This window comes from Rhinatrema bivittatum, chromosome 3 (assembly GCF_901001135.1).
Source record: "Rhinatrema bivittatum chromosome 3, aRhiBiv1.1, whole genome shotgun sequence".
Lineage (NCBI taxonomy): Eukaryota > Metazoa > Chordata > Amphibia > Gymnophiona > Rhinatrematidae > Rhinatrema > Rhinatrema bivittatum.
This window is the reverse complement of record NC_042617.1, coordinates 15,937,699-15,949,095: the sequence shown is the minus strand read 5'-3', so window position 1 is coordinate 15,949,095 and position 11,397 is coordinate 15,937,699. Positions and strand designations below refer to the sequence as shown.

The 11,397-nt window shown below is 44.5% G+C and overlaps 1 protein-coding gene across 1 annotated transcript in view; it reads right to left on the bottom strand.

Moving 5' to 3' along the window:
* DNAH8 (dynein axonemal heavy chain 8) overlaps positions 1 to 11,397 on the bottom strand; it is a 1,926,251-nt gene that overhangs the window by 76,051 nt on the left and 1,838,803 nt on the right.

The window sequence follows — 11,397 nt, the reverse complement described above, 5'->3', positions numbered from 1 at the left end:
GTGCAGCTAATGAAAAATTCCTGGCTTTCACATGTGCCAGACTTTTCGCATTGAAAAAAATATGTCAATAAGGCCCGTTAGCTTGAGGAATGCTCCCACCCTGGGGTGTATCAACTGATCTTATTCAACAGATACTCGGAGCTGTATCTAGCATTTAAAATATGGGCATTTCAGGAGGTAAGAAGAGGTTGATGGACAGAAAATATGCTCATGCATGTTACCATGACCCAGGCCCTAGTGAATGGAGCAGAGCAATAACTGGACTCCATGTCCCTGCAGCTGCCCCACTTTCAGCCCTTGTCCAGCATGGCTTTGTTTCAAAACAAAGAGATGTACTTGACCATGGGAAAGATTGGGGGTTGGATCAATAGCTGGTACAGGCTGAAAAATCAGCCACTTTTCTATTGTACCTGCAGCTAGACACATCGTTCCTTCCTCCTTCCCAGAGCACTGTTTAGTTGTAGTATGGCAATAGGCCCCAATAATGTATTATAATCTGTAAATTGTCATAGTTGGTGGGTATACCCTAGCCAAAGGATTGACTGTAAATAAAAATTGTCATGAGCAGAGTTGCCCCCAATAGAGAAACTCCTATTTATTTTATTTAAAAACTTTGTAGCCTGCATTCTCCATAATTCGCAGCAGATAACAATTATACATATATAATTATAAAATACAAAAACTATAACATAAGACAGTGCAATAAAAACAATAGACATCAGCTGAGAAGAGGACAAAGCTAAACAAAACAGAAATGTGCTGCGGTTACCATTACAAAATGATATCAAACAGGAGAGACTGCTTCCCCAAACACAAGCCAGAAGAGATTTTTTGGTCAGCTGGAGGGGTTCTGGCAAAGAGTTCCATAGGTACAGACTGACGATTGAGAATGCATGCTCATGAGTTTTACCAAGGCATGCACCTCGCAGTGAAGGAATATCCAGCAAAACAAGATGACCTCCCCCACAAGTGGGTTGGACGGTGCGGGCAAAGGGGACTGGTTTCTGTTCTCTGGATGCCAGTCAAAAGCCAGCTGCAGGAACAGGCTGGGGAGCTGGCTGAGCTCTAGGTGCTCTTTATATGAGAGGGTGGCCTCTTTGGGAGCTGTACGAGCATGAGAGGCCAGAGGGTAGTATCTCTGTTGCTTGTAAAACTGCTTCCTGGTATCCCTATGTGGACTTGGGTCGCTGAGGAGGCATCAGAGGTGGTAGTTGATAGCTGACGCAGGGTCTCATGGTGATCCTTGAGTTGGGCCACTGCGTCTTGGATTTTGTCCCCAAATATGTTTTCTCCTGCATAAGAGAGGTCGGCCAGTTTTTCTTGGACCTCCGGACGAAGGTTGGAGGCTTTTAGCCAGGCCCAGCATCTGGCACTAATGCCTGCCGCTGAGTCCCTTGACACTGTTTCAAAAATGCCATAGGCCGCTCTCACTTCGTGTTTTCCAGCCTCCAATCCTTTTTGGAGGATGGATTCTAGGCCCTCCTGAAACTGCTGTGGCAGGGTCTCCGTGAACTCCTGGACCTGTTTCCATAGGTTCCTGTTATAATGGTTCATGTATAACTGGTATGCTGCTATGCGAGGATAAGCATGGAACCCCAGAAAACCCTACGACTAGGGCATCTAAGGCTCTCTGCTCTTTTCCTGGAGGGGTGGAGGACTGAGGGCGGGTCCTCTTGGCCTTTTTCTGGGCTGATTCAACTATCACCGACTGGTGTGACAACTGGCTCTTTTGAAAACCTAGGGCCTGTTGTACTAGGTAGGTGGCATCCATCTTCCTATTGACCGGAGGCACAGTACCTGGATGTTCCCAGAGATGGTGAAGGAGGTCCAAAAGGACCCCATGCACCGGGACAGCCATCACCTCTGAGGGACCTCCAACATCTTGTGGCGGGCATCCTCTTCCATTGAAAGTTGGAAGGTAATGGTTTCCGCCATCTCCCTGACAAAACTTGTGAAGGAGAGATCCTCCAGAGGGGAGTGCCGCCTCTCTTCTGCGGGGGAAGGCCCTGACAGAAGGTCCTCTGAGGCCTCCGAGGAATGCTCAGAAGAGGCATCCCCCCATGGGTCATAGGGGGCCTCCTCCTCACTGGCAAAGTGCCCAGGTCGAGGAGTAAGGCTAAACCCCAGAGTACAGGGCATGCGCATGATGGTTGGTGAAGTGGAAATGACAGCGGTGGTGCTGGCACCATGGGCATCAGGACCTGCGAGGGACGTTGGGGCACCGGGAGGCCCGATGGCCTGGGGACGGGATCCGGCATCTGTGGTTCCGCCCATGAAGATGCGCAAGTAGCCGCATCTTCCTCCTCCGAGGAGCCAGGAATTAGGATTGAGATGGGAGGAGGCATCAGTGGTTGGCAGGGCACCGAGAGGCCCATTGGCACGAGCTGCATTGGCAAGGCACCAAGCAGCACGTCCAGCCTTTCCAGGAGAGATGCCAACCTGGAGGGCACCGGTTCCGATGTCAGTATGGGGGCCAGCATCAATGGCGGCTGGAGGCCCCGAAGGGCATTAAGCACTGCCTGTTGGACAACACAGTCCAACTCCTCTTGGAACAGGAGTGTGGAGAAAACCGACCCTGTAGTAGAAGCCAGCTGAGCATCACTGAAGCGTCCACAGGGGTCTGTGGAGGCTCGGTGCCCAGCACCAATATTGGTGGGGAACGCCCTGTGCTCCCGGATCCAGAGGATGGGGCCTCCTCTCCCCAGGGCCTCTTCGGAGGGGGCTTGGCCAAGGCCGATGCCGCTCTGGTGTCGGTGCCGGCATCGGATGGCGTCGACCATCAGTGCCGGTGTCGATGCTTCCCACAGTGCTCAGCCCGGTCCTTCTCCGGTGCCAAGGATGACAATGCCGAAGTCTTCAATTGACTCGATGCCAGTGAGGGGTGGTCTTCCGCTCCTTGGTCTTCTCGGCAGGGCTTTGATGGGGAAGGTCCTGAGTCAGTTTGATCCCCATGACTCAATGCACCGGCACTGGAGTCTATGGAGCAGAGTACTTAGAACCAAACAAGTGCTCCATCTTGTACAGGCAGGCACGCCAGCCTTTGGGGGTCATCTGAGCACAGCTGGGACATCGACAGACATCATGGGAAGGTCTGAGACACAAGATGCAGACATTGTGTGGGTCCATTATGAACATTTTCCACAGACACTCCGGGCACTTCCAAAAACCGGTTGCCATGATAAAAAGAAGCGGTGTGCGGTCAGAGGCCGTCGGCCACCGGGAGGTAGACAGCTGTGAACTGATCGTAAAAGCACAAAATGAACTTACCTGATGCCGGAGGAATCGGTCCACGATGGGGGACCCCTGGAGCGGGGAAAAACTTGAAGTAAACTTCAAATTATTCCGTGAGGAATAGCATGAGGAAAGAAAATTCTCAGAGATCCACTAACCGCGAGGGAACTGCTGTGCAGAAAAAAAGAGACTGAAGGCAGACCCAGTGTGGCCATGGGGTTGGTGGCATGCTGGGCATGCTCAGTGTTCCAGTCAAAGTTCTAGAAACTTTGACAAAAGTGTTCTGTGACAGGGCTCCATCTGATGATGTCACCAATCTGCGTGACCTGGGAGAAAGAATCAATCCCAGTCCGTGAAAGAAAAAGTATTTCAATTTTACTAAGATTTAGTACAAGGCTGTTACATGATAATCAATCACTGATCTGTGAAAAACAGAACAAATGTTTATCAAATGCAGCAAAAAATATAGAAGTGATAGAGAAAAATTGTATGCTATCAACATCCAGTTTGAAGGAGATGCCGCGCTGAGAGGGAATATGGCAAAGAGGGAGCAGGTAAATATTTAATAATATAGGAGAAAGTGAGGCGCCTTGAGAGACTCCTGTGATAAGAGGTACAATGGAGGAGGATGAGTTGCTTGTAAATACTCGGTAAGACTGGTCTGTGAGAAAAGATGAACACCAGTGAAGGACTGTAGAAACAATACCCAGCGATTCAAGACGGTCCAAAAGATTCTGGTGATTTATGGTATCGAAGGCTGCAGATAAATCAATAAGGACCAAAAAATAAGTCTCTTGTCAAAGCCCTCCCTAACCTTATCAAAATTACAGAGAAGCAGAGTCTCTATATTATGACATGGATGGAACTTGAACTGAAATTCATGAAATATGTTATTGTCAGGAAAACTTGTAGTTGATCGAAAATTACTTTTTCAATAACTTTGGATAGCATTGGGAGAGATGAAATTGGTCTATAGTTTGATAATTCAAGAAAATTAGCATTTGATTTCTTAAGAATAGGGCAAACTGTTGCCTTTTTTAAATTGTTATGCATTTTTCCCTACGCATGAGAGATTTGCATGCATTGCCTTCATTGAATGCAAATCTATCTCATATCTTTTCATTGTGGGGAGGGCAATTTTCAAAATGACACTGAGTACCCAACTTAGCCAACATGATAATGGTGAAGCGCTGCCTAAGAGCATCAATTGATACTCTGCAGCTCTGTTCCTTCAGTAAAGACTGGGACCCTCCAGTACCAGAAACATTCATTCTGGAGGGGTGAGGGTCAGGAATTGAGTGGTTAATGGTTCTACTTTAATCATGGGGATGGGAAGAAGGTGTCTTGATTGTGGGATGGAGGGGTAGGGGGGAGTATTACTGTCAAGCACATCTGAGTCTTGAATGAGGAATGAAACTGTATGAGGTGTTAAGATTCATAGTTGGCTGTCAGAGCTTGATCATGAGGAGTTGGAACTAATTATATCCATTCAAAAGTACAACCTTCATAACTGGACACAATACACCAGGAAAGAACTTACATTATTGCCTCCGTCTTTCTATTGGTTATGCCTCCTCTTGTGCAGCCTAACATTCCTGTTTCTCGGACTACTGTCTCGCCGTACTGTTTTTCTATATTCTGATCATCAAATATAATCACCCTAGGTTTCTCTCCTGCTTGTAGCACAATAACATCTCACCCCCTCCCACTCATACTGTTCTCTTGGATTTCTGTACCCCAAATGCATGATTCTATACTGAAACTCAACTGCCAAACACTCTACCACTCCTTGAGTTTTCTTAGCTCATGTCTCATTCTGTCCGCTTCCTTGGGGTGCCCACTCAATCATAGAGCTTAGGTATCATCTGTAAGAAACAATCTTTTCCTGCTGACTACTCTGCAATATTGCTCATGAACAGAACTGAGCCCAGAAGTGATCCCTGAGTAGCCCACTAATCATCCTTCTTTCCTCAGAGTGAACTCCATTTACAATCACTCTCTATGGGACAGTATCAAAAACATTACTGAAGCCGATCAATGATGCTGAAAGCAGAACAAACGATAGTGATCGGTGTGTCAAGGGATTCTTTATTGGTATATTGCCCAATTCTGGCCGAGTTTCGCTCTCGCAGGAGCTGCCTCAGGGGCTGCTGTACCAATGGTTACTCGTCTTATGTAACATTTCAATGATATGACATTACAACATGTGAATTGTGAATCCTTAGTGGGTGATGTGCAGACAGTACTTCCAAATTATAATGTCAGGGTATACGAGTTAATTTCTGAAAAATCTGTGTCACATAACATTGAAGTGTTACATAAGACGAGTAACCATTGGTACAGCAGCCCCTGAGGCAGCTCCTGCGAGAGCGAAACTCGGCTAGAGTCGGGCAATATACCAATAAAGAATCCCTTGACACACCCTGATCTAATTCTCTGATTACCCTGTCACAGAGATTGATCAAATTTCCTTGACATGATCTCCCTCTGGTACAAACATTTTGCCTTGCATCCTGTAATCTGCTAGAACCAATATACTTCACAGTCCTTTCTATTAGAAAGTGTTCATCAGTTTTCCCATCACTAAGGTTAGACTAACTGGCCTGTAGTTCCCAACCTCCTCCCTATTACCACTTTTGTGAAGAGGGACAACATCCACCTTTCTCACCATATTACCAAGATCAGCAGTTCTTCACAATTTTTATCAAATAAATAAATGGACTGTTAGTGAAGTTCAATAAAACCAAACAATCCTGTGTCTCAATTTGCAAATTTTTGCCACTACATCATGGTTTTAAATAAGTGTCAGCCATTACCATTTTACAAATACTGGTCATGTCTTGTTAATATTAAAATGTCTCTCTTCAACGGGATATCCCCATTTTTCCCTAGAAAATGTTCTCTCTAATACTTAAAAAGCCCTATTTTCATTCCACTAATTGTTAAATCACACTGAGAATAATTTATCGAAGGTTTTTCTCATCCTCACAGAATGAAAGATCAGTTTGTAAATCTTACCCATTGTATTTTCCAGGCAAGGGATACTGTGACAGCTTTGTAAGAGTTCTGGCAATCTGCAACACACCCAGGGATTTGCTCAGAGTTGCTAAGACAACTCATAATAAATCTCAAGAGGTTTTGTGGATTGCCTGAATGTTTACAGAACCAGCACTGTATATTTATTAATTTTTTAGCAATACTTATATTTCATTTAAACACTATCCATTTGGGATTGACGCAGTGCCATACAGGAGGCCCAGGTTCATTTCTCAGACTTGTCTGCTGCTCCTTAGGCAGTAATAGCTAGAAACACTTACAGGAGCAACTAATCATGGACCCTTATACAGCAGCACTTCATAGTGGATTTTTGAGAGGCATTGGAACAATTTCAGAGGGAGCTTTCTCCTGACATCTTAGTCACAGGAAGGCACCACATCTATAGAGGTGTGTATGGCAGATTAGAAGGGAATATCAAATCCAAAAGGAGTGCAAGGAAGTTATTGGTCCAGAATTTTAATCAGCAAACAAGGTAAAGTTTATTGAAAATTCAATATGGCAACTCCATTGCTCCAAGACGATAAAGGCAAATTATTCTTTCAGGGTCCCCCGACACGGACCCCGTGTTTTGCCCGAAGGCTGCGTCAGGAGGGACAAAATTAATTTGCAAAAACTAGAAAGGAACAACAATAAAATTACATTAGAACTGTGGACCTAATATGGGGTACAAAGTATACACAGTGGCGCCGGGAACACATACCTTTAAACTTGCTGAGGAATTCATACAGCTAGTATGGCAAGGAGAGCGGGAGGATAGACAAAACACAGCGTTTTAAAGCCGTCTGTTTTGGTGCGGTTTTTAAAACCAGTCAGAGAACGGGAAAATCAACCAATCATGATCAAGGTAAACAATACAGAAGCAGAAACCAAAATAGAAACCAAAACGATTCAAATATTGCCATTCGATCTCATTGTTGAGCCCTTCAGGGTGAAGACAATTCAATCTAAAAATCAATTTTTGTTCTCTACGGATGAGCATTTCAGAAAAGTTTCCCCCCCGGCATGGGGGAAGAAGCAGGTCAATTATCAAGAATCTTAGGTCATTCTCTGAATGTCCTACTGATTGCCAATGTGAAACAAGGAGTGCCGATTCACGGCCAGTGTGACTATTAGACCGGTGTTCTATAATGCGGGTATGCACTTGTCTAGTTGTTTTGCCCACATATAATTTGGGGCAAGGACACACAATCACATAGATTACTCCCCGTGAATGACAAGTGGTAGAAAATTTGAGAGGAAAATTTTTGTGAGTAATGGGATGTTCAAAAATAGTAGTAGAGAGTGCAAAAGGACACACTGAACATTGTCCACATGGTTGATGACCCAAAATGTTGACTACTCCTGAAGTAGAATCATGTTGAAAATGAGAATGAACCAGCATGTTTCTCAAATTCTTCCCACAACTGAAAGAAAACCGTAATGGGCAATTAAAGATCTCATGGAGGGATAACATGGACCAGTGACGTTTCAAAATAGATGTAATATTATACACATGGGTAGAGAAGGGTAAAATACAATTAATTGAAGGGTCCGCTGTCTTAGTTTGAGGGAGAAAAAGAAGATCACGATTCACGTATAAAGCTCTATAGAGAACCCGGTAAGGGTACCCCCTCTCTTTAAACCTAAGCAGCATCTGCTTAGCTTGAGTAAGGAAGTCCTCTTTAGATGAACAGAGGCGCTGAAGCCTTAACAGTTGTCCAGCAGGAATGTTCATTTTTAAAGAGGTAGGATGGTGACTGTCAAATCGCAATAAGGTATTGGGATCTGTGCTTTTGCGGAAAATAGACGTACTAAACAACCCTTCTCGCAACTCACGCTGTCTTTTTCAATGCCAGTTCTCAGAGTAGGTTTGGTGATTCCACCTTAGGTGTAAGTTGTACAACCAAGAGCTTTATGGCTAAGGGTTGCAAACTACCTCCCAAAAAAACTGTGAACTCCTACTTTCTTCACTAACCTCTACTCTCCTCATGAATGCTGAAGTGGTGGAGCTGTGTCACTGTTAGATAGCTACCACCTGAACCAGCAACTTCTGGGACCAGAGCTGGCTCCCTAAGCAAGGAGCCTGGAGAGCCAGATAAATAGATGAGCCTGGACTAATAAGTTGGCTATTATCCATTACTAATAGGCACACACCAATGGTGATTAGCGAGGGTAAGGGCAGAGGCCTGTACTTAAACCCCACATAGACCCAAAGCATTTGCTGGTACAACTCAGCTCTTAGGGAATGTTTCCCTGTTGATGCCTGATATCCTGACTTTGCCTTCCCCTGGCACCTCTGCTCTTTATCTTGCCTTGCCTGGAACTTGTGAGTCTGATATAGTTTGTAGCTGAGACTCCAAATCCTCACTTTGCCTTTGTCCGAGATTCCAAATCCTGACTTTGCTTCTGCCCAAAACTTCTATTCCTAGCCTTCCTCTGTCTGGAATTTCTGATCCTTCTGTTGCCTATGCCTGGAACTCCTGATCCAGATCCTGTTCCTACCAGATGCTTTACCCTGACTGTGCTGCCAGCTGGGCATTGCCTCTAGGACTCAGAAACCACTATCTCTGTATAATTCAACTTTTAGTAAGGCATTTGATAAAGTGGCCCCAGTGACTGAATGCCTAGTGAATTCTCATTCAGATTCTCATTGGTATCACTCTGTCTTGAGGACTCTGAAGTGACAAGTCCAACATCATGAACTAAAATGGACAAAGAATAAATCTTCTGTTAATCTCTCTTGTAAGTCAAGAATTGCACATTATAGCAAGAAATTAAAATTGCAAAAAAGGAAATATGTTTCAAAGCAACTTGAATTAGCTGAAAATCATCCTATGAAACTTTTTGAGCTAATTTCATAATTCTGTGAGGTGCAGGAATCTAACTTTCTGCTGAGTCATTCACAGTTTTGGTTTTTTATAGGAGAAGATTAATAGGATAAGGAATACATTTCTATTGTCTTCCCAACCTTCATACCTTGATTATGTTGAAACTGATTTAAACAATTCTGATTGTTTCTTTCCTGGGCTCATGAGTACATCTAAAACTTTCAACCAGATACCATTGTTTATGTTGCAGAAACTCTTAAAATTTATGAATAGATCGACTTCTTCTCTTGATCCACTCCACCCTAAGCTAGTTAAAAAGACTGAATTAGGTCTAGAGCAATATCTCCTTTCAATTGTTAATAAACGTTTAGAACAAGATTACTTTCCATCTGCATTAAAAGAGGCTAGAATTCATCCTTTTCTAAAAAAAGACTCTCGATCCTAATCTACTTAAACATTATAGATCTGGATGAAACCTCCGATTTTTGGGAAAGATCATTGAAATGGTTATAGGAAGTGAAGTGGTTTGCACTCCCTGTTTAGAGAACATCGTTTAAGGAGTGGTGCAGGATGGGGCATAGGGCGGTCTTCTCCCTAGTTAGCTCCCTTCCCCACAAGTTGGGCCTTGAATGCTAGAAGCCAGTAGGAATCCAGTGTGGCAGCAGTACATGGGAAGTCTGAAAACAGGCTGGATCAGGCAAGGCAAAGAGCAGTCTAGGTTAGGGAAAGCTGTAGACAGGCTGGATGCGGCGAAGCTGTAGGCAGGCTGGATCAGGCAAGGTTGTGGACAGGCTGGACCAAGGCTTGATCTAGAAGCAATCACAGGACAAGGACAGAGACTGGACACAACACCAGATAGCACAGGGCAGGACCAATGTGGGACAGGATAGGAACAAGAGAAAACAGGAGCAGCAAGACAACACAGAATGAATATACCCAAAGGCAGCTAGGCAGATGGCCCATAGGCCATTGGGCAACAGAATAAGGCCAAATAGGCCACATGACAAGGGGCAGAAGGTTCAAAGGCAACAAGGCAGGACAAGACAAGGAATGAGAAGGCTAGATGGCACAAAGCAAGGCAAGGCAAGCAGCGAGAAGGCCATAAATAAATAGATAAGACAAAGCATGGCAAGGCAAGGAGCAAGAAGGCCAGATGGCCACAAGGCAAAGCAAGGCAAGGAGCAAGAAGTCTGGATGGCTGCAAGGCTAGGAGCAGAAGGCCACAAGGCAAAGCAAGAGGGAAAGTAGTGATAAAAACAGAGGTCAGGACATGGAGCCAAAGGTAACTCTTTGAACCGACAAGGTGGCTATGACAGGGCTGGATTACATAGGGCAGAGACCAGATCATGGTGAGAAAAGAGAGAAGAAGCTTGGCCAGGCTGGAGAGTATGCTCATTAAGGTCCACTGGTGGAGGGGAGGCTGCAAGACAGGCTGACTCATGAGACAAGGGATAAGATGGTGAGGATAGCTCAGACAGGAGGCTTCTGCTGTTAGGGAGGCATCTCAGTCAGGGTACGGTCAGGCTGCATAGCAGCTGAAATTGTAACATGAAGTAAATCTGTTCCTTGAAAAAATGAATTCTTTTCACATAGTCTGGTTTGCATGCTGGTCATAGCATAGAGACAGCACTAGTTGATTAGTAGTGAAGGAGTAGCCTAGTGGTTAAAGCAGTGGGCTATAACCCAAAGATACCAGCATTCAAATCCCACTGTTGCTCCTTATGACCTTGGGCAAGTCACTTTACCTTCCACTGCTTGAGATACAAACTTAGATTATGAGCCCACTTGTGACAGGGAAATACCTACAGTATCTGAATGTAATCTGCACTGAAAAGCAGAATAATAAATAGTTGCCCTCACAAATGAAGTTAGAACTAGGGGTATAGAAGTCCTTATTGTTTCAACTGATACATCAGCAGTATTTCACATGGTGAATCCATCACCTGTTATTTCAGCAGTTGGCTGACCTAGGAATTGTTAGCAGAGATATCTCTTGGTTTATTTCTTACATATCTGACCATTCTTATTTAGTCAATTGGGCTAATAAATTGTCTGAGCTAAGATTGATCAAATGTGTATACCTAAGGGTGCTATTTTAGCTTCTCTACCTTTTAATCTCTAAATAACCTCTCCTAGCCACTCTTGTTCAGAGTAAAGGTTTTAGCACCTCTCCCTTAAGAACATAAGAACATAAGAACATAAGAAAATGCCATACTGGGTCAGACCAAGGGTCCATCAAGCCCAGCATCCTGTTTCCAACAGTGGCCAATCCAGGCCATAAGAACCTGGCAAGTACCCAAAA